The 21,746-nt window shown below is 31.4% G+C and overlaps 1 long non-coding RNA gene across 1 annotated transcript; it reads right to left on the reverse strand.

The window, feature by feature from the left end:
• Positions 1-5,714: 5,714 nt before the first annotated feature.
• LOC111410291 lies at positions 5,715-8,960 on the reverse strand. The gene is made up of 2 exons (XR_002705646.1): positions 7,230-8,960; positions 5,715-6,110 (listed from the first exon to the last, which is right to left on the reverse strand). It is a non-coding gene; the product is annotated as an uncharacterized LOC111410291 (long non-coding RNA).
• Positions 8,961-21,746: the final 12,786 nt, after the last annotated feature.

Here is a 21,746-nt window from a genome sequence, read left to right on the forward strand (position 1 = left end):
TACATTGTATGTTAATATATCCATGTCTTTTGGGATCTTAATATTGAATTGCCAGTTGCATGGGCGGACCCACGTGGGGCATGTGGGGTGAAATGACCCCACAATTTTTTTACTTTTTATTTATTTATTTATTACTATTATTTTTTTTATTTTTTATTTTTTTTTTTGGGATAACCCAACAACTACCCGGGTGTCAAACCCAATTTTCCAATAGTAGCCCACCCTTGTGGAAAGCCCAAATTCAATCACTATATCCATATCCATAATCCCACAATCCATTTACTGATTTACCCAAATCCAATTCAACTTATATAATGAGTTCCAATATTCCCAAATCAAATCTCATTTTTCCCCAATTTCCAATTGCCAAACGTGAATTGTGACTCGTCTCTCTTTTTTACATTCATCTTTTCTACTTTCAGTTTTCTCTTTGCCGTCGACCCTCCACCTGGCCGTCCCTCAACAGCTCAGCCCTTGCTATATAGGTCCGCCCCCTGCTGCTACTTGACTCCGATGAAAATTTTCATTTTTGACTCTACAGTTCCAAATGTCCGGATCCGTCCCTGGCCAGTTGTTCTTTGATGTCTTTTCTTTGGTGAAGTTTCTACTTGGACAATCGAGACATAAAAATATGTAAACTGCTTCTACTTCATCAACATAAGTTTGTTTTACATGCATCAATCCTTCATTATTTAGATGGTTATTACAGTTTGCCACATGTATTTGAACTTGTAATATTGTCCACAATCAAGTAAATTTTTTGTTAATATAAAATCATTTCTTTCTTAGTTTTGCTTTTAAGTTCTTCTAATGGTGACTAATACACATACCTCGTAGTTTTAAGTTAATATTGAAAAATAGAAGATGCTTGCTTTTAATTGTGTATATATATTTTTTTCTACATTTACTATTCCAATTTGATATTTTCACAACTTTCTAACCAATATTGGTGCTTTTTATATAGTTAGCGTCGTTAATTGTTTCTTTCAAAGTTGGGAAGTTCTAAATGAATCCTAAGTAATGTAGTATTGCTGCTATGTACTCCATAATTCGATTTGTGCAAATTGTGAATTTGAAACGAAGATGGGAGTTGGAGCTAAAGCATTAAATAGGGCAACTGAAGCCAAGGAGAAGACGAATGGGAACATATTTAGCCCTTGTTTGGTAGTAACGATTTTTGGTAAATTTCGTTAAAAATTGATGAAATATGTAGTTAAAATGCCGTGAATCCCATAAAATATTTAATTAAAATTAATTGTTGACTTTAGCTCAAGTTAAAATTTATATTTTAATCCCTACCAAACAGGGGCTTAGCCTTGTTTGGTTGAGCTAAAAATCAAATTTTTAGTTGAATTTTATAAAAGTTAATAAAATGTATGGTTGAAAACGTGATAAAGCCTATACGTTCCATAAAATGCGTAGTTCAAAATAAATATTAATTTTTAAGAAATGAGAATCAAACAGGAGCTTAATACAAAGAGCATTCTTCACTCCAAATCCTTAAAATCTAGAATAAAGCTATTTGTATTTTGTACAATTGTTAATGACAATTGTGCTTGACAACATTAATATTGTCAAAACCTGCACCATTGATTTAAAAAATAATTTTTATAATAGATGACTGTGGTGTTGTTAAATGTGTATTGTCAATTAGGATTGTAAATTTTTTTGTATAAGTAGTATGATTGTAAAATCTATGCCAAATGAAATTGTTAATGAAGAAATTAGTCAATATGAATGTAGCGCGTAACTTCGTTATTTTTTGTTTGAAATTTATTTAATTATTTTTTGATACACCATTAACCCCACGAAAGCGATCAAAATAATTTAAATGAGAAGTGCACATAAGAAGAATTAAAAGGAAAATTTCATTTAAGAAAAAAAAGTCAACACGTTAACACTATTTAACATCGGTGATGTTAAACACTAATTTAAAAGTTAAAAAGGTCCTATTAAATGAGTCATAATTTATTGTATTTAAATGAACCTGTAGTTTAATTACACTAGTGCTGTCACCTAAATTGGTATTCAATATCAGTGGTACTAAATAATGTTACTTTATACTTTAATTGAGTGTGATGTGTCCATTGCTAGTTTGTTTGAAGAATTTTTCTTAAAGTACTGGGAATTTTTAACAGGTTCCTTATAGGAACTTGATGTGTCACAATCCTGTTTGTAAGTATTTTTTTTTTTTTTTTCATTTTTTTCATCTGTCAATATTGTTTCTACATGTGTTGTATGTGAAAAAAGTCCCGTGAAGAATCCCTGTACGTGTAGCAGAATTCTTGTTTGAATTCTCGATCCTAACCAACTTGAATGAAACATCAAATTCTCTTCAAGTCCAAGAACCGTGGCCTCAAAATAGAAGACGTCATTGAGTATTTAATACACATTACTCGCCAAGTTATGCTTGCTAGTTTTGAGCCGGCACAATGTGACAGTTTTGTCTACTATCCTTTTGAGGATTTTACTGAAGATTTTTTTGATCTAAGAATAACCAATTTGCCCACTAACAAAAATCCTCCTTTTCTACACTATTTACAATCCTGAACACATTCAATGAATTGAGATGGGATAAGGATAATCAACCTCCAAAGTGAGAACCCGTTATATCGCCCATAGAAAGAGATGAGCTATAGACTTTAGCTAGCAGAAATGCGTCGAGATGGAGTGTCTTAATTGACCCAACTTAAGAATATCAAATGGAGTTTGATGCCACAACTTTTAATCTGTGAGAATCGCTGTATTTACTTCAACAAGTCTTGATTATGTAGATTTAAGTACATTCGGATTAATAGTTAGGTATAGATAGGGTCGGCAATGGGCCGAGCCGCCGCGAGCTCGGCTCGTGCTCGTGGTGAGCCGAGCTTGGGCTCGGCTCGGCCCATGAGCTCGTGGCTCGTCCAGGCTCGTGGGCTCACCTTTTTTTTTTTTTTAATAAAGAATAGAGTTTTAAAAATAAAAAGTGTAAAAAATTATAAATAATTTAACGAAAACAAGTTTTTATTTTTTTTATTTATATCATATTATAATTTGTAATACTTTTTATAAAGTATAAAATATTTATATAATGAAAACGAATTATTTTTTAAAATACATTTACAAAAAATATATTTTTTTGATTTCTTTTTAAAGTTAATAAAGAATAGAGTTTTAAAAATAAAAAGTGTTCAAAAATACAAATAATTTAATGAAAACAAGTTTTTATTTTATATTTTTATATCATATTGTAATTTGTAATACTTTTTATAAACTATAAAATATTTATATAATGAAAACGAATTATTTTTTGAAATACATTTACAAAAAATATATTTTTTTGATTTCTTTTTAAAGTTAATAAAATGTAAACCCTTTTCCTTTATCCGGACTTGGGACCGGCTACTTCAATTTTAAGTAGGCGGAGTTAAAAATTGTACACGAACAACTTGTCGTAATGTGTACAAGTTTTTAAAGAAAATTAAATTTAACGATTAAAAAATAAAAAAATTTGATTAATATAATTAAATCAAATATCACTTACCTAACGACATGCAATTTCAGCGTATTTATCTTGTAGTCGAAAATGAGCGTCCTTCCAATCCTTCATACACATTAACGCTTCCAAAATATTTTCTTTCAGTCGGCTCCTGACATCAGTCAAAACCCTTTTACCTACACTAAAAGTAGACTCCGAAACAACAGTGCTAACCAGAGGTGTCAATAAATCTTTCGCAATTACAGAAACAATTGGCCAACGTCTTTCATACTTTCGCCAGAATTCAATTACTTCTTCTGAAGTTTTTTTAATTGTTCTGTCTGTTAGCATATTATGATTGAAATAATCAATTAATTCGACAGGCATCGCATTTTGAGTTTCGACCGATGTTTGATGAGATGCAGATGTAGAGGACATGGCACTAGATGAACACATTGCAGTTACATCATATCTAAATGTATTAATGCCCTGAAATAAACTCATTATTTCCGCAGCATCTTCTTCAGTTTCAGCAGAAGGAGTAAGTGCAGCAGAGGGTACCCGACTAACATTCGCACCCATTCTTTCCGCATATAAATCATACATTCCACATAATGTTTGCTCTAAATTCTTATATGTGATAGGTGTATCAAGTATTAAAACTTTATTGATTTGATCAATTACGTATTTAGTTCCCGAAATATTATATTAGAGTCCATTACGCATGCTAAAGGAAATAACATAGGCAGTTATTTCCAATATTTTCTAAACTTTAATTCCATAGCAATTAAATTTCACTAAAAGCAGGATCATTTTTATATTTATGGAATGTTCTTGCAATTATATAAAGGCGTTCAAGTACCATATAGCTTGTGGAATAATAAACGCCGGATACAATCTTTGTGATCTCATAAAAAGATGTCAAAAATCGTTTAACTTTCAAAGCTAAAATCCAATCGGATTCATTTAACATACCATCGTCATCACTTCTAACATGTCTATTGTTATAAAAGTCAGTTATTAAATTTTCGAAACATTCACATGATTTTAATTGCAAGTATGTAGAGTTCCATCTATGACCTACGTCGCTAACAAATGTTTTAGCAATCGTCACCCCTAATTCGGCACAAAAAATCTTCAAATGTTTGTTTTTTACTAGGAGAGATCGTAATATATACTAATGTATTCTTAATCCTTTGAAATTCATCATTTATATGTTTTAAACCATCTTGCACAATTAAATTCAAGATATGACACACACAACAAATATGAAACAAATATCCACCAAAATTAGGTTGAAGTGTTCTATACAATTTATCGACGACTACCTTATTAACACTAGGCACTAACATTATCAAAAGTAAAAGATCGAATTTTTAGTCTCACAGTGATATTCTCTAACAATACTCATAATAGCATTATATATATTATTAGCATTGTGAGGAAATTCAAAAATTCTAAAAGCAATAATTTTCTTATGCATGCACCAAAGTGAGTCTATATAGTGTGCAATTGCAGCTATATATACTCTTTTATTAACCCTTTCCCATATATCAGAAGTTAAAGATATAACACCCTCATATTGTTGCAAATCCATAATTAATTGTTGTTTTGAATTATTGAAATAATTTATTGTATCGGCACGAAGAGTGTTTCGACTTATCCCAACATACCTCGATTGTAGATATTCTTTCACAAACGAGAAGAAGTGTTGGTTGTCTGCAATAGCCAGAGGTGACTCAGTGACGGCAACAAATTTCGCCATTTCGGTTCGAGTACCGTCCTCCGAATACACCCACGTGAATAGGGGTAAAGTTGTAGAACCGACGCTTGAACTGCCAAATTGCAATTGTGTTTGACCAGTTGGAAGAAGTCCATGTCTGGCTGTACATGATTTGTAGTGGCGGTTGAGATGAGTGGTACTAATTCCTTTTTGTCATGCCAATCTTTGTTGGCAGTTTTACATACTGCTTTAGATTCTGCAAGGCCATTAACAAATTTTCTCGTTGAAATCAACTTAAAGTGATCCCAACATTTTGCTTGTTTCTTGGCCTTTCGCTTTCCCCTCGCATCTGGGATACTTAATTGCTGATCTTCATTTTTATGTTCCACTTCGGGAACATTAATATCATCCAAATCAATTGGATTGTGGCTTCCCTGACTGTGAATGTGAACATCTTCAGGTATCGGTATGTCATTTAGACCGGCAAATTCATTTGAAAATTGACTTTGCGGCGTCCTAGACGATTCTCCACGATTCTGGCTCCAACATACCATCTTCCCATTCACCTTTATCCTAGTTGTCCCACAGGGTAACTACTAAAGTTATACAACAAGCTGTGCCAAATAAGGAGAATGCCTTTACGAGGATCCGAACAAATGAGATGAGAGACTTGGATGACCAAACCAGGAAAACGACATTGACGATATATCAAAAGCATTGTTACCAAAATGTTCAGAATGTGCTAAATCAGCCGAGCCAAGACCTCGTGACCTCTCTTGCTTGGCTAAAAAAAACTTAAAAAGAGGAAGAAAGATGTGCGCAGGGACACAACCAAGTTTCTGTTCTGGGCACAGCAGCTAGAAGGCGATCTTCCGTTCGATCAGAATTCAAGGCCTCTGAATTCTCAGAAGCAAGCTTTATTAGATTTTCCTGAACAAGAGTCACTCTGGTCAATATGCAACTCAACAGAGAAAATTTATAATCACTCATGAATATTAGCATACAAACTAATGTGAGCATATTATCAGAGTGAAATTGTCCAGTCTTCACTTTTAGGAAAATTTAAAAGGCTCCTTTTGTTTCTCTTTCTTAAGCCATACGAGAGTTCACCTACACTCTAATCATTCAGAAGGCTCTAGTTTCTATTTATGCGAGTCCATATACTGCAAACATCAGTTCAAAAAAAAAAAGGAGGATTGTTGGAAGAGTTAATCGGATGGCTACAAGGCCATTGAAATAATTATTGTGACTTGAATTTCATTCTACACCAAAAGCTTATACCGAAAAATCTAGGATCAGCCACAGATTTTAATATAAGATTTCAAGTCAATGAAAATAGATACGGATTTCCATATTAAAATAGTAGCACAGTCTATATATTATACAACTAAAAAAATGAACTGATGCATTGATAACAAGAAGAAACTAAAACCAAACCATTTGATACAGAGGATGAGAAAAAAAAAATATGGAAAGAAAAAATGCAATGGCAACTGGAATTGATAGTCAAATTTTATTCGTTGCTTAGCCAACCAATGTAAGCCCTTATTTGAGCCCCATTTTGAAGAGAAAATATGTTTTTGTATAGTGAATTTTCGGAGAATATGTGGTTAGAAAATAAGAATTTTTTTTTTATTTACATGTAAAATTATTTTATTGGAGAATGTGTGGTTGAAAATGAATTTTGAAAAAATAAATTTTTGAAAAAATGGGGCACAAACAAGGGCTAAATAATGTTCACATATGCTCTAGGGAATAGAAGCATACATTTAACAGATATAAAGCATCATTGAGAACATTATTAATACTGGATTTGACAACTTCGAATTAAGTTTTGCCAAAATTCAATTCAAATTTAAAATGAAAGGATTCTTAATTTAAATGTCTAAACTTATCCCAGGCTACGAAATGCAATGATATTAAGTCAGGTAGAGACATAAAATCTCAAAACTAATGTTGTATGAAACGAAAAAGAAATTTGTAGGTAGCAAAATGAACTGCTTTACAGAAATTACAGAAATGAAATGAGCTCATGGATGGAATACGTACCCATCAATTGCTGATATACAAATGAACTCCAGAGCTTCACAATCCTCTATATGAAGAAAACTAATAGCAGGAAGAACACCAAGCTGAGGACACCTTTTGACAACTGCTAAACTCTCCTTAGCATGTCATATGTTCAAGTCTTTGGGTAAAGCTAGTTTCCCTAATGTGGAAAACTCGTGCACTTATTACAACCATTAAAACTTGTTTGTTAACTTGGATAACGATAAATTCCCAATAAAACAGATAATTTTAATCCCCCTAAAAATCAATTTCAAGACTTGATAAATTTTCATGGGGCTTTAGTGCATCAGAAACATTTTGAGGATCATTTAGCTCGTGCTCCAAATGTCTCATAACCACCAACAAAACTTGGAAGCTCATATATTGAATCATAGCCAATTAATGATAGCATTTTTAATACAGTATAATTTTGGCAATAACTCAGGCAAAGCTCCTTAATAAAAGAAGAATGGCTGAACAACGTACTTCTTCAAAATGGGTAGTGGCGAAAGGTCATAAGATTAGACCGCTAGTCACATATATAAATCAATGAATGACAAGTGATGGACCATTATAGAAATATTTTTCAACATATATCCAATCATGAAGGATGTTGTGCATCCCAAAAATGAATATTTGCCACTTGACCATTGGATGAATAATCTTGCCAAGAGTTTATCTAAAAATAATCACCATCTAATTCTTCCATTTGCATAAAACCTCAATTTCAAAGTTTCTGTGACCATCATAGCCATCCCATACAAACCACATCTTTGCAATGGATTCCTTCTTAAAGCAGGTTACCGTTTAACTTACCAACAATATACTAGATTGGATTTATCAAACTCATAGTCCTTGGGAAAAATAAATTAGTAAGCAAATATATTTTTTGCAATTGAGGAGGAAGATATTGGTAGCTGAATTTTAATATTAAAAGAATACTACCATTCTTCATACTTTTGACACATCTTCCCATTCTTTAGGACTAACAGATATGACAAAGTTCATAGTATATCCAAATCTCTTCATTTTTCTTTCCAAACATCATCTAAACATACTAGAACTTTTGTCAACTTAAAAGTATTAAATCCAAATCACTTTTTTTTCCTATTCCTCCCATACCAAATATTGGAATCGCCAATGCTTCAACTTCTTTTTATTTGATTCAATTCCCAATAATTCAACTATTCTCTCTTCATCGGTTTCATCCAAATTCAAAATCATTTGCAATCTTTCACCTATCCCATCAAGCCTTTCCACCAAATTGAGCACACTAATCTGCTCCCCTAGACCTTCAAATAGGTAATCAAACTCCTCTAAATAGGATTCCATCCCACTATAAATCATAAAAGCACCGCTTGCAAAAATAGTACAAAATTTGAAAACGAGCTTCCTTACCTCATCAGTTTCCAATAATTTGCGCATCAGAGCTTTAGTGTTCCAACTTATCCATCAATTCATTCAGATAGCCAAACCCTTCATAAATTACCGCAGAAAACATCTTATCGAGCAAAACCGTCGCCAAGGAATTAAGATTTCACAAATAGCAATTTTTATTCAATTTGTGAAACATGAAGCAGCAGATCGGAGAGAGATATAATGATAAGGATGAATATTATTGTGTAGAAATGGAATTCGATTCTCGACCTGAGATAAAACGAGATAAGAAAGTGAAGTGAAAGAAAACGACAGCCGCAGGAAAAGGAAAGAGGAGGATAAGGCGCAGTTGGAGAGTGGTAGCAGAAACCCTAGCTTTATAATGGATCACTTCATTCCGTTTTTGACCCAACCGGGGCTCTCGGCTGGTCCAGATTCATAGCCCTGTTTAATTTGTTTAAAAATTAGATTCTAGTAAATTTCGATAAAAAATAATAAAATATATAGTTGAAAAATTGATTTAAAAAATTAGATTTGAAGGAATAGATTATTGAAAACGATTTTATAGGGGAAACAAAAAGAAGCTAATTATATTACCACTACCAATTTTAATTACACCACCACATTATAATCACACCACCACATTATAATCACACCTTAATTAAAATATATTTTTAATAACTACACCACATTAAATTTACAATTATACTCCTAATTCAATAAAAACAAAAAAATGGAAAACGTAAAAAAATATTGTAGTGTACTTATCAACAATTATTTTTTTCCACTAATAAAATAGTCAAAGATGTGATAATACCAACATAAAATCAATTTTCTGACCATAATTTTGTGTTTTAAGAAACAAAATAGATTGAAAGCTAGATGAAACAGTATTAAGTAGTCCACAACAAATACCACCCCCCAAAGTTTTGATTTTGGAAACACTTTTAGGCGAAAATTAAGAAATTTTATCAACAATAACCTTATAATTTTATGGATAAAAATGTTATAATAATGAATGGGTTTTCTTTTCATGAAGCAGATTGTTATTCGTTTAGGACTTCAATCAAAGAATTTAATCACAAAAATTAGAGTAATAAAGCGGTATTCGACCAAGAATGGTATCGTAGCTAATTTAACTTTAAAAAAGTCATAGCAGAGTCAATCCAATGAAACATCAAGGTTTTCACCTATTACGTTAACAATTTAAGAAATGTCCTATAAGAACTTAGGATAAAAATTACAATTTGGATTTACGTCACATTGCCAACAAAACGAAACAAATTCTACAAAACCGCAATATCTAAATCATGGAGAATTAACGTTAAAAATCTCCTGCGTAGCGATATCAGTACCAATCATCGCTTTGAATGTCTCTATTCGGGCTTTATACGTACTCTCCCATCCACAAGCAATGTCATCTCTATATTTATACCAATTATATGCCAAAGGTGGAATTGGGCAATTAGGCTTCAAGTTGACCTGTACAAGTGATAGATCAAATTAGTAACAATAAGTTTACACTGATGATATATATGGTCAATTAATTAAAATAAAATACCTGAACAAACTAATTGTCATTCATAAAACCTAGTGATATAGTCTTATGATTTAATGGTAGAGGAGGTTGAGAGTGCAATGGCAGGAATGTTAAACATTGTATAGGAGATAAAAGGACAAGTACGACATCATAACGAGATGCTATCAAATGGCCCATGTCAGGCATTGTCATTTATCGATCATACGGGGCACGAATATTAAAGTAATCCATAATATATAACAACTCATTCACCCTTTCAATGCTGCCATATAGTTTTGCATTGGCATCGTAATTACATTTCATTTCGGTAATAAGATCACGTCTAATACATAACCAAGCCTCCTCTCCTAATCCAAGGGAACTAGCCATTGCCCTAAAACCACAACGACCATTGAACTTAACATCAACAATGTTAAATATACAATCTTTGACTCTATCATGGAAACAAGTTATGTAAAGGTATAAAGTATTCGTACGTGATCGCCTAACTTTAAGTTTATCCTTCTTTGGAACTTTGACGGAACTGTCAGTGCTATGAAAATGATTATCGTTACTTGAGTCAACAATTTCAAAATATGAAGGAGCCCTTTTGGTTAAAGTATCAACTTTTGATGAAGATCAGCCCTTGCTTTTAACTTTCTTCGCAGGTGGCACCAGAGAAGTACTGGAGGGTTCATACATTTCTCGTAATTTCATTTAGGAAGTACTTTACCTGTATCGTCGCATTCGCCAAACAATCTTTGAATGTTCTCTGATTCAACTGCAATATTCAACTTGGAAGAGATATCATTTAATGGAACCAAAATATTTAATTTTCTCCAATGAGGATGAACAGTTGACAATGGAATAGGACGACCTGTAATTATGTATTCTGAAATTTCACATGCACATGGCAAGCCATGTGTGGATCTAAGAGTACAATGACAAACTTTTTTGTCGAAACCAATATGTTTTGCTTCATTTGACTGTCTTGATATAAGATCTATTGCATTCTTGGACACAAAACCGCACAGCTCCCTAAACAGGCTACGTTTGAAGTTATGTTGAACTAAGTTCCTACTTCCTTCAAACGAAGCTTTTATCTCACTAAATTGCAATTCCAATAGGTGATGTGTTACTTTCCATGAAGTTTCAAAATCGCCTTCTGATGATCCAAGGTGTTTTCTTCAACTTAGAATGTGCACTCTCAACTCTACAAATAATATAAATATATTTTACTTAATTAGACAAACAGACAACAATTTGTTTGTCGAAGAAAAAATTAATAATGTTGAAACTAAAATTAAATATAAGCATTATACATTTTACCTGTTTTTGTTGACATTACCAAAGCGCATAACTTTATTCGTTCAAACAACAATGAATTTCTCTTTATATTTACTCAACCAAGATCTTGTAACATAATCCAATGCCTCCGAAATTTTTTCAAATTGGAAATATAAAGCCTTGGCCAATTGTTAATATATCTCCTGTGTAGTAGATTTAACGAGTACACTCCAACTCCTATAGAAAGTGTCCCATTCTTCTTTTCACTCAAAAAATTTCTTTGCATTGGTCGATACATTTTATTATATGTGCCATGTGCATAGTAGATTCTTGGCATTAGGAAAAATCTTTTCAATTGATTGAATAAGAGCTAGTTCCCTATTTGTGACAATGACATGTGGCAAGACATCATGATTCATTAAAGTTTTCAACTTTTCCATTGCCCAACTATAATTTGCTTCCCGTTTCGACTTCCATGAATACAAAAGCAACAGAAAATGTCATTTGGGTTGAAGTAACCCCAATGATCTCAAAAAGAGGATGTCAATACCTATTGGTTTTGTAAGTACAATCCATTATAAGCACGCATGAGAAGGCATGTAAGAAATTGACGAACATCGGATGAGCAAAGAAAAGGTCTCTAACTTCATCCGTTCTTTCATGAGACCTATGCCATTCGATATAATTGTGTTCTTTTAACTTGCTCATTAACTGTTGCATTTGTATTTTTCCCGCCTTCCCAATCAATCTATGCCTTGAACGTGCATTGTAAATAGTCTTCATTGTGCTAACATTATTTGGATCCCGTTCTTTGAAAGTCATCAATATGTTCCTATGTTTTACCAAACTTTTTGACATATCGATTAAAATCTGCTCCTCTTCATTAGTTAATCTTTGTACATAAGGATGTCCTTCTAAATGTTGTGCCAACGGATGATTATGTAGTCTGCACGATACCTTTAACATCCAATCGTCCTCAGTCGACAACTTCACACCATTTAGATCAAATGGGCATTCACACTTATGTGTTCCAACATACCTCTTTCGTTTTGGTTCATGATCTGAATGATTTTTACTTTTTTTTTTTTTTTTTTTATATTTTTCACTACGCTCACATCCATAGCGTATACGTGGCTTGCGTCCATAACCACCACGCTCGGAATGTATTATAACAACAACCAAACCAAGTTCCTTTCGAACCATACGAACCCAATTACATAATGACTCTCGACTATGAAATATCTACACAATCAATATTAAAAAGACTATAATTAAAAAAATTGCAACAAGAGTTGAATTAATACATAAATTTAATATTTGATTTATTCATACTTGGTCAGTAGTAAAGTATTGGGTATAATCGTATATGTTGAAGTCGTTATCATTTTCCTGACATTTAGAACAAATAGAAGTAAATTATGATAAGTTATTAAAAATTAAATTTATTATAGTCCTGCAAATAAATACAATATAATAGTAAAAACTTACTTCTTGTTGATTAAGAACAACTTTCGAGAATTCAGATGAAGTTGTAGTGTTAATAGCTACATCCATTCGCGCTAAACTAAATATCATAATTCAATTAGAGAACAAGATTTTGTCCCATTTTGTTGTCATGTTTCTTTGCGCAAAGAGAAAATTAAGCCACACACCAATTTTTAAATAAATATTTAGAATATATTTTTCAATTTTTGTTTAATCATAAATAGTGCTTTTTTACAGTAAAATAGAAATGTGAAAACTTAACCAAATAATATAGGCTCTTCATTAGTAGCTAAATTTACTCCAACAAACGCGCTCTTAACATATGTTCTAACAAACACGCTCTTAACATGACAAATTAATCACAAAATCCCTAAAATGGAGTCATTTGATCTTCCAACCCAAATATCCAGCCCAAACCATCTTCTCTCTAGAATCAGGCACCAAAAATTATCAAAACCTAATCATCAAATGCCAAACATTTTTTTTAAATGGATTTCGAATTGCATATATAGACACATATACCATCATGAAATAAGTTGAATATCAAGGCACAATAATATTTTAGCAAATATGCATAACTCAAGTCTTTCTCCAAGGAGATCTATATTGATCAATATAGGGAGATTTTAACGATTCAAAGTTTGTTTTTCGATGTAGTAATGTCGTTGTTTTCTAACTGTATTTAGGTGATTAGCCACAATATTCATCCTTTTTTTAATTAAGTTCTATTTATGGAAGGGCATTTAGTGAAAAGACGTGAAATGGGGTAGTTTTAAAAAAAAAAAAAAAAATCAATTACAAATTATGGTTTTAATTTTGGAAACTAATATTTTTAGACCTATTTAACATTATATCTAGTATTTTTAATTGACATTCTAATGAGATAGTAAGATGTGACTTATTATTTTATGTTAAGGCATATAAATTTCTTTCGTTGCCCAAATTGTGTTTGGCCTATTTATTGATTTCACCGTAAACATATAAATTCATTGTTCGTGAGTGAAAATCATGTGTTGCAATTATTTGTAAGAAAGAGGGCAACCTCTTATTCCCTTCACCGTGTACTTGAAACTTTTAACCTACTACTACTTTCTCCTTCTCTTTTATGGTTAATTGCAACTATCATATTATCATTTATGGATTGAATAAGAGGGCAACCTTAGTAAGAAAATTGTTTGTGGGTTGAGCCATAAAAGTGGTTGATGTTTGATTTGATTTTCGTAGAAATTGAGTCCGCTTTGTAATTTTCACAGTCAAATGGTATCTCTATGGTGTTCCTATTTCTATTGTGTCTAATAGAGATCCAAAATTTACGTCTAAGTTTTAGAAAAGCTTATAAGTAGCTATGGGAACAAAATTGAATTTTAGCATAGCTTACCAACTTCAATCAAATGGTCAATTTGAAAGAATTATTCAGACATTGGAAGATATGTTGTGTGCTTGTGTATTAAACCTAGGAGGAAGTTGGGAGTCATACTTGCCTTTGGTAGAATTTGCCTGTAATTACAGTTTTCAGTCTATTGGTACGGAACCATACGATGCTCTCAATGACAGAAAGTGTAGATTACCAATTTATTGGGATAAAATTGGCAAAAAGAGAAAATTAGGTCTAGAAATCATCGAACAAATAGTTCCGGTAGTCGATAAGATCAGAAACCGCATAAAAGTTACTCAATATCGACAAAAGAGTTATGCAGACAATCGAAGAAAAGACTTGAATTTTGAAGTTGGAAAAAAGGTCTTCTTGAAAATGACACCTATGAAGGGAGTGCTAAGGTTTAGTAAGAAAGGCAAGTTAAGACTGCGTTATATAAGACCTTTCGAAATTCTTTAGAAGGTTGGTAACGTAGTGTATTAGTTAGCTCTATCACCTAAACTTTCTATCACACGTGATGTGTTTCACGTGTCTATGATAGGAAAATATGTGCGAGATCCAAGTCATGTAGTGAATTATTAAATATTGGATGTTTAGAAAGACGTATCTTATCAAGAAGTTTCAATCGCTACTTTGGATAGAAAGGTAAGGAAATTGAGAACTAAGGAAATTCTATTAGTGAAGGTTTAGTGGCAACATCGTGGTATAGAGGAAGCCACTTGGGAAACACAAGCAAAAATTAAAGCCAAATATCCGAAAGTGTTTGTTTAAGTTAAGGTAATTTCGAGGATGAAATTTTTTTCAAGTGTGAGGGATGTAAGATCCCAAATTTTATATTCTTAAGTTGGTTGATGTAGCCTATTTAAGAAACGAGTTATGGAAGCTCGGCCCATTTAATGTTATGAAAGCCCAAACATAAGTTGATTAAAAGTTTAACAATTTAAGAGATTAAGTTTAAATAAATTTAATTACAAAGATTTAATGAATAATTGGGTTACCACAATAGTCACCTGCATGGTATTTCACATGACAACTTGAGTTCGAATCACTATATAGATGCTTTTATAAAATATTTTTACAAAATTATTTTATAGTTAAAAACTCCTCATTTTGAACACTAAGACAATTATATTAAGTTAATTGGATGAGATAATTGTTTTATTAGTGGGCATTCATAAAAATAAGTTACAATACATATGAATAGTTCATTTTCCTTTATTTTTCATTATGTATATATTTTATAAAATTTTCTATATGAATTATTTTTTATGTGCTTAAAAACTCTTTAATTTCTTAGATAAAGAATCAATTTCACAAGTTTAATGATAATATAACTCCCCCATTTAATTTTTTACTAAAAAGGGTGGTTACAAGAAGTGGAATGCCACTTTTCACTACACTTCTCCTCAAATTCGATTTTACTCTTATTTCCTCTAAAAAATATCTTTTATATTAAGTTAAACTTAAGGAAATAGAAAGGATGTGAAGGAGAAAGACTTTTTACACATTTTGTTCCTTTATATCTAATTACAACCAATAACCTTCATACCGGAAGGCAATTGGATGAGTTCCCAAACGTCTTTATCTTTTACAGACTTCATCTCTTCATCATGACATCAATCCACTTTTGAGAATTATTCTTTTGCATGGTTTGACGAAAGTTGATAGGATCTTCTTCTATCAATTCAATGTCATCCTCATGTTCTTAGAGAAAAATTATAAAGTCTTCCAAAATTGTCTTTCTCCTTTCTCTAATTGATATCCCCAATGAAATTTGTTATTGAGTTTTTTATGTTTTTTGGAACAATCTCTAAATTGTGTATGAGGGTTCTAGAATATTGTTTTGATCTAGAATTCCTTCTTGAACAAGATTGGGAACAGAAATTTGTTCTTGATCTTGATCATTGTCAATGTAAATAGAAAAAATAATTACATATTCCTCCTCAAAAACAAAATTCTTAACCTTATCTCTCCCTACAATTTTCATTTTGAAAATTGAGCTATTAATGGGATCATAAAATTTGAAACTCGTTGACCTCTCAGAATATCCAATAAAATAGAAATGACGATTCTGGGGTCTTGTTTCTTTTCATTGGCTTGTAAGGCCTTGCATCGACTAAACAACCCCCAAATGTGAAGTGTTTCAAACTAGGCTTTTTTGCCTGTCCAATGCACATAAGGGGTTTTAACAATTGCATTATTTGGAACTCTATTTGAGAATGTAAGCTGAAGTAATTAGTTTTTCTCCCTATAGAGATTCTAGTAAGGTGGAATGACCAATCATACTCTTTAACATGTCCTTAAGTGTTTTGTTTCATCTCTCAACAGTACCATTCAAGCTAAGAGATCTAGGCATTTTGTATTATGGGATGATTTTGCATTCATCTAGATATATAGAAAAAACCCATGGATGATGTTCTCTTGGTCCACAATATCTGTCATAGTATTCACCACCACGATCAGATTTGACATTTTATTCTCATGTCGAGTTGATTTTATCCTCTACCTCATATGCCTTGAACATGTCCAGTGATTGGAATTTTTCATGAATGAGATATAGGTAGCCATAACGAGAAAAATAGTCTATGAATGTAATAAATGACGATTGACCATTACAAGAAGTCGAAGGAAATGGACTACAGATATCCGTATAGATTAGTTCTAAGACGTTCAAAGTCCTCTTGGCACCTAATCTCCTCATGCTTGTCTGTTTCCCTTAATGCAATTAACATAAATACTTAAGTCTAAAAATCAAGGTGATCTAGAATTCCTTCTGATGCAAGCTTTTTCGATTATGTTTTGAGAGATGTGATCCAATCGCTTGTGCCATAATGAAGCAAAATTTTCATTAATTAATTAATGTTTAATAACACGTGAATTCACATGCAAAGTTTCATTATACGAGACAACCAAATTAAGTATAGATTATAACACATTGATAAAGTATTAGTACCCACAATATTTGAATTAAGAAAAAGACTAAACTAAGTATTTCTCAATGAATGAGAATAACCAAATTTGTCCATTATAGAGATAGAAACCAAATTCCGTGTAGAATGGGTATAGCAAATGTCTCTTTCAAATTCAAATAAAAATTAGTCTTTAATAATAATCTAAAAGTACCTATAGCCTCAACATCAACTAATTTGATTAGATTAATCTTTCAGCATCGTTTGACTTTTGACTGTTCAGATAACCATGCATAGACTTACTTATTTGAGCAGTGGCATCAAAATCAACCCACCAAGTATATCAATATACTGAAATTAAATTAACCTTAAAACAAACCAAGGTAAGAAGTATACATTCTTTCACACGCCAACCGTGATATTTGGTACATTCTCTCTTCGTGAGTCCCAAATTTTTATAAAAGTAATAGCCAGATGACACACCAGATGCATCTTCCTCATTCTTTATTTTCTTGAACTTGTCTTTAGAGGTACTTGCCATGTTAGAACTTTTAGTTCTCTCTTGCATTAGCCTTTCTTCTTCTTACACGCAATAATTTTTATCTCACTAAGAGTCCACTTCTTCTTTTAATAGTTGTAACTAACCTTAAATTGGTTGAATTATGCAGGGAGAAAAATCAAAACCAAATGTACGAGTAAATCATTTGACGGCTCTAGTTTTAATGCTTTCAATTTTGAAGTAAGGTAAAAGATCTCCATGATGTACTCCCTTATGTTTCCTTTACACTTGCACTTGCACTTCAATTAAAATTAGTTTATGAGAAGCTTACTAATTTCAATCTTACACTTTTCACGAAACCTTTTTAAAAAATTTTCACGAAATTACTTCGCAATAGTTACTTTATCAGACACATTGCGCCTAAATATTTTTGGAATTCAATACTTCATTATCATAAGACTTGCACGATTTGAATGATACCAGTTATCAAAGTTCTTTTAAGTACAACGGGTTGTTCAATCCTTAAAAGTCGGTTCTATTAAGTGTAGGAATAGAGTTAATGTTGACATATATTGTAGAAAAGATGGATTAAATAATAGAGAAAAAAATATCAAAATATATGTTCACATGAGATTCCATATTAAACAATCAATAAATTCAAATAGTGGTAGGCCCAATCATAAGAGACAGAACACAACATTGACATTTAATCTTGAGACAGAAATATCAACTTGTAAGTTATACTCTTGGTGTAGTAATCAAATATTGACAATAAACCTTATCATATAGTAAATATATCTTTGGACCGACTTATTGTTCATATTACTGAAAAACTTTACAATTGTCATGTATTATTACCATAGTTGTATATATAATTCGGCCAAATATTGATATTTCTTTGAGCCGGTCAATACCTACATGAATTGCATACACACAATTATCTTAATATTCCAAATAAATTAATTTACACAAAATTTATTACTTTTGTAACATATTACTTCAACTAATCTATTTTAGAATATTAGACATCCGAAAGAAATTAATTGTACCAAAATTTGAATTTGATTGTCACTTCAAATTTGTTTCAAAGATCAGAGTTTTATCAAAATAAGTCCGTTGCTCGAGTGCCAATAGAGGGGCTATCAAACGATAAACCCACCGCTGAAGCGCTAACCCAGCGCTTGGCAAAGGCAAAGTCCCTACTCTTAGTGCTCGAGTACTAGCCTAACGGCTAGTAAACAATAACCCCGTCGTTCAAACGACATGGTCAAATCTAGAGAACGATTGTTCGATGTTCGTAATACCAAGACTAGGCACTGCAACCGTTCTTGTTTTAACTCCAAAAAAATTCCCAAAAAATCTAAAATTTGAAATTTAGGGCTAAAATTCGCATCCCAAAATTGAAGAATCCAAAGTACGAATTTCATCCCTAAAATTCTTTCTTGATTCTCAATAATTTAACATGGATTGATTCTAATACTACTTGTTAGATTTAAAAACTTTATGAATCTTGATATATTTATAAACCCTTTTTCGATGCTAAGATTCTCCGTGTTAAATCACCAAGAAAATTAAAAGTGTGGAACATACATTGATCCATTGTGAATAAAAAATGAAGATTGATTCTTGATTGTGACTTGTTGATCTTGATTGCATGTTCTTGATTCCGGGATAAAGTCCTCTTCAATACGCATTCTCTTGTATTCTTGTGTCAATGAGATGTACATAGAATGAGAGTATCAAATGTGAATTGATCCTATATAATGTCCATATGTATTTCGACTCATCATGAAACCTATAGAAATTTGGTCTCACACATAAATAGGCTCATACTGTATTAGATGTTCAAAGTCCAGTAACTTTAATTCATTAAACCAAGATAGCATTTAATACATAATTAATTACATATGTAGACCCACATGACAAATTAAAACCCAACACCATGTTCCTAAATTATATAATAGTTCATTCGTAAAAAGTCCAACTAGTATAAGCTCCTGATTGTGCTTCATTTTAATTTTAATACATTTTCTCTTTCTTTTTTTTCAATCGTACAATTTTCAATAAAATAATATTATGCGTAAATAAAAAAAATTTCATTCTTTTTTAACCACATATTCTCAAAAAAATTACTATTTTAAAATACATTTTTCTCATAACCTCAATAAAATGAAGCTCAAACAAGGACTAAGTGTGAAAACAATATTAATGTATAAATGTTTAGACTATTTTTTTAGACTAATGCTTTGTAGCACCGGTATATGTGACAATATGTGATAGATTCAATTAAATGTGAAATTATGTAATTCATTTAAATGAACCTATAATTTAATAACATTAGTGTTACTACCTAAATCGGTGTTAAATGTTAATAGTGCTAAATAACATTACTCTTCGGGCGTCTACCTATTTAGTTCACACCCAACAAAATGTAGGATAAGCTTTAAAATTTAAATTTTGACACTTAATCATTGTATTAGAATTTAAAAAGCTTAGATGAGAAATTTAATCAATCTCAAACTCAAAATAATAATCAAATTTCAACAATCATACTACATGTACATTCTATTCTACATTATTTTTTATATTTTATCACGTGACAACATATGATTGGATAATTTTTCTTTTCTTTTCTTTTCCTTTTTTAAACAATTTTCCACTCAACATTTTACTCCAAATGTCAACCGTGAAATACACACTAAACATTATTCAAATTTGAAAGTCTATATTCGCAAGTCATGACAGTAGAAAAGTTTGCAGGAAAGGACCCCACTAGTCATATTTTCTTTTGTATTGTTACCAAAAGTCATGATATAGTATGAAGAATAAGAAATACTTAGCCCCTGTTTGCCCCTATTATGTGGAAAAAGTAATGGATGGAATAATATTTTTTTAAAAAAATAAGTGATTAAAAATGAAGGAAAAATTTTTGATTTATATATAATATTATTTTATGAAAAATTGTATAGTTGGAAATAGAAGAGAGAAAAATGAAATGTAATGTAGTAATTTAAATTAATGGGGCTCAAACAGGTGCTTGGTCAATTCTATATAGATAAGTTTATTTTTACAATTTTTTTACACAACTTAAGAAAATAAAATTAACTTACTTGAAAATATAAATTTTACTTACATATTTTCTAATATCTCTTTTCATTAAATATTAACTTTATAATAGAAGTAGTTTATATTTATTGATAAAAAATTAACAATACACATTAAATTAGAAAAATACTGAAAAACAAAGAAATCAATTTTATTCTTAAAAAAAAAAAAACCTATAATTTGAGACAGACGAAAAATGTAGGCAGATATATAGGACAAGGGGAACATTACTAGTATATAAATCTTGGAATCTATAAAGATATGGCCAGACTTTGAAAACGTGTATCATTCCTGGCTACTAATTCAACTAATTATAAAAATGAAGATGAAATTATTGTCTTGAAAAAAGTTGTTCGAATGGGATCACGTCGGCTCTGTTCGAACGGAGGGCAATGTGGTACCCTCTATAGAGGGTGACACATCTGCAGTCTGGACGGACAGAGCAGACTAATTAATTTATTCTTATGTTGTAAAGTTCAAATACTGACATTTAGCCCCTAAAATTTTTTAAATTTTCAAAACTTATTTTGAGTCATACATTCTTTCAAATAAAATAATTTTATACTTGAACCTATTTTATAAACACATTTTTGTTTTTTCAAACTTTTCTCAAAATCTGCCGTAAAAGAATTTAAAGCAAACAAGTTCTTATTAAACAAAACGTGCAAGATCTTTATAAAAATATAGGGAAAATTGCAGTCGAGATACCAAACCTTTCTTTTATTAGCAGACTTTGCTCAAACATTTGGTTTGTGCCACTGGAGGTACCAAACCTTTCAAAAATCCGCACCCAAAGTCTAAATGGATGAAAATCGTCCGTTTGACCGTTAGTTGACCAATAAAATTAAACATTGATCAATTTTTGACTAATTGAAAAGGGTAAAAAATAAAAATTACTTAACCATATAATAAAACAATTAAAATAAATAACTAAAACAAAAACAACATTATTCATTTCCTT

This window comes from Olea europaea, chromosome 2 (assembly GCF_002742605.1).
Source record: "Olea europaea var. sylvestris chromosome 2, O_europaea_v1, whole genome shotgun sequence".
Lineage (NCBI taxonomy): Eukaryota > Viridiplantae > Streptophyta > Magnoliopsida > Lamiales > Oleaceae > Olea > Olea europaea.